The sequence below is a fragment of the Gracilinanus agilis genome, chromosome 1 (genome assembly GCF_016433145.1).
Source record: "Gracilinanus agilis isolate LMUSP501 chromosome 1, AgileGrace, whole genome shotgun sequence".
Taxonomy (NCBI): domain Eukaryota; kingdom Metazoa; phylum Chordata; class Mammalia; order Didelphimorphia; family Didelphidae; genus Gracilinanus; species Gracilinanus agilis.
In genome coordinates, this window is record NC_058130.1 from 481,017,960 (window position 1) to 481,021,188 (window position 3,229).

Genomic DNA, 3,229 nt, shown 5'->3' on the forward strand with positions numbered 1-3,229 from the left:
AAAAAGAAATTATGTTTTCCATGTCTTTTCAAAACACATTACTGAAATCACAACTAATCTGAAAGCCAGCAGGCAGTGAGAGGAAGAGTATGCTATTCCCAAATTTACCAAAAAAAAGAGCCCATAGTTCATTTCTGAACAGATTCTAAAGACAGGACAGACTTGTTTCTTTCTGCTGGGGTTATGTGTATGTGCATTTGGTGTATTAACAGGAAAGTAGAGTAGGGATGAAAATCATGATTAAAACCTGGATTTAGGGAGCCAAGATGGTGTAGTAATCCAGAGCAGCAATATGCCAACATGAGAATCCTCTCCAACCAAGATTAAAATATTGCCACAAAATGAATAGAGGAGTGAAAGAACCAACAAGGAGACAGAGTAAAACAACTTTCAAAAAGGTAGACAAAAAACATCTGAGTTACTGGGGTGAGAAGAGAGAAGACCCAGCAAGAAGCTGTAGCAATGAACAAAGAGCAAGACAAGAGGGAGTCAAACCCCCACCTTACATCTTTTGTCTGAGGTTCAGGAACCTATGCCTGAGCCAAAATCCAGAACCTGAGACTCTGCCTGAGCAAATACAAGTACAAACCAAACCATATCTCTTGAAATTTCAAACCTATGGAGAAATCTGGAGCCTTAGTGCAGGGAATTCTATTCTCAGCTTGGGTCATTTAATTCACACTTTGGGGTGGATGATAGTACTAAGTAGTAAGTACTGATCTTTTTGCCTAAATTTCAGGGTGTAAATCCAGGAACGGACAATCAAAAGTGTGCAGGATGTGATCATGTACACAGTGAAACCAAAAACCTGAGACTAAGCCAAAGGCTAGAATTTGATCAGTTCCTGACCTGATCAAGATCAGAGTGAGATCAAAAGTTTACACCTAAGTCTGAGGCAAGGTTTTAAATTATTAGTATATAAAGGGTCAATTGAATGAGCAATGGGAAGGGGTTTTTCAGAGCTCTCAGCCCTCAGACCATCACATAATACTACCAAGATTAACTATAATTAGATAGGAAGAATAAGCAAACAATAAAAAAGCACCTAACTCTAAATAATTTTTATAGAGACAAAGAGTAAGGTACAGACACAGAAAGAGGCCATTGAAAGCAAAGGAAATACACACAAAATCCAAAAGAAAAATATGAATTGGAAACAGATTCCAGAAGAATTCTGGAAGAAGTCCTCAAAAAGGACTTCAAAAACCAATTAAAAGAAGCAGAGGAAAAGTGGGAAAGTGAAATGAAAATGATGGAAGGAGAAATGGGCCAATTGAAAAAGGAGAACCAAAAACTGACAGAGGAAAATCAGGCCTTTAAAAACAAAATTGGCCATCTAGAGACTACTGATTTCATGAGAAATCAAGAAATAATAATACATGTATAACACAGTGAAATTCCTTGTCAACTCCCAGAGGGTGGAGGGAAGAAAGGTGGGAAAAATCATGAGTCATGTAACCATGGAAAAATATTCTAAAGAAAAAAAAATGTAACCCCTGCATTTATCCTCCATTAATTGTGATTAGTGTACTTACAAGGTGCTTGGGGTCTGCTCTTCCTAGAATCACATATTCATAAAAAAGATTTTATAGATCTAACATGCTTTGGTGCATTTGGTCAGTTTTGGACCAAGGGGATTCCCTGGCTAGTGATGATATATGAAGTTTCATTTCTTAAAGCCAAAACAATAGTGAGACCCTGAGAGAGACATGTAAATACACAGGAGTCATAAATACATGTATCCTTTTATCTTTGTGAGTGAATATCCCTCAAATGATTTGTATATTAATAGTAAATTAACTGTATATTGTTAAATAAATAACCTAGATAAATTAGATGTGGCTATGCCTTGTAGTAAAAAGCTATGAGATACTTTATAACAAAAGCTAGAAATTGCCCAGAAACTTAAAGATACCAGTAAAGTAGTCTCTGTCATTGCATGTATAACACTTGCTGTGCTGATTGAAGAACCTCACAATCCTCATTTGGACATATGTTCACCTATTCTTAGGACTTCCCTACTCACTCTAAACTGCTCTCATACCAGTAGGTCTAAATTCATATAAAAGAGCCATCTCCTCACAGTTATACTCATATTCTCTAAGGGTGCTATATCTTAATCTCATAAGGAAACATGAACCACTACTCATCACTTTAGCTCTTAAGCTTCTGTCAATGTACTTTATAGAGCCTAGGCACTCATAGTAGATACATTTTTGGATTTTAAACATAGCCTTTGCTTTCCTGGATCATTGAAAGCTAAACTGAGTTTTGTGTATTGTATAGAGCTGCCTCTGCCTTCAATTGTGCCAGTCATTGTTTTTTGCTGCCATTGTTCTCTGGTTCTCAGCTATGAAAGGATTTTTCAATCAACATGTCAAGTAAAAGGGCAAAGACAAAGACCACCAAGAAGCACCCTCAGTGTGCAACTTCAAATGTATTTGCTCTGTTTGATTAATCACAAATTCAGGAATTCAAAGATGCCTTCAACATGATTGATCAAAACAGAGATGGTTTAATTGACAAAGAAGATTTACATGACATGCTTGCTTCCTTAGGAAAGGATCCAACTGTTGAGTACCTAGATGCCATGACGAATGAAGCTCAAGATCCTATAATTTTTACCATGCTCCTCACAATGTTTGGGGAAAAGTTAAATGAACTGATCCAGAAGATGTCATCAAAAATGCTTTTGCTTGCTTTGATGAAGATTACTTAAGAGAACTGCTGACAACAATGGGAGACAGATTCACAGATGAAGAAGTAGATGAGCTTAATAGAGAAGCACCTATTAATAAAAAGGGAAATTTCAATTATATTGAGTTTACACACATTCTTAAACATGGAGCAGAAGACAAAGATGACTAAAAAGAAATATCAAATTCATGCCAAAAGTTCTTGTTTTCACTTTATTTCAGAGTCTTTCCTGATAGAAGAAGTTTGTATGCACTCAGCTTTACAGCTTTTGCCTTTCATTGTGTTTATTCCAAGCCATTTGGGTCACACTTACACCTCTGTAATCAGACTGGAAAAAAAGGGAGATTATCACTTTTTTAAGTTGATGTAAAATATGATTGGAGAAATGATCATTGACTTGTGAAAGTCTAAGTGGGGGGGGTGAATCTCAATTTCTGATTTAGCTGGATTTTTTTTACAGTTTTTGTATTAAATACTTTTAAAATAAAGATTGTGAACAAAGTATTTCCACTTAAAACAAACAAAAACACAT

The 3,229-nt window shown here is 35.9% G+C and overlaps 1 pseudogene; it reads left to right on the plus strand.

The window, feature by feature from the left end:
• The first annotated feature begins 2,371 nt into the window (after positions 1 to 2,371).
• On the plus strand, positions 2,372 to 2,868 carry LOC123231643 (annotated as a pseudogene).
• Positions 2,869 to 3,229: the final 361 nt, after the last annotated feature.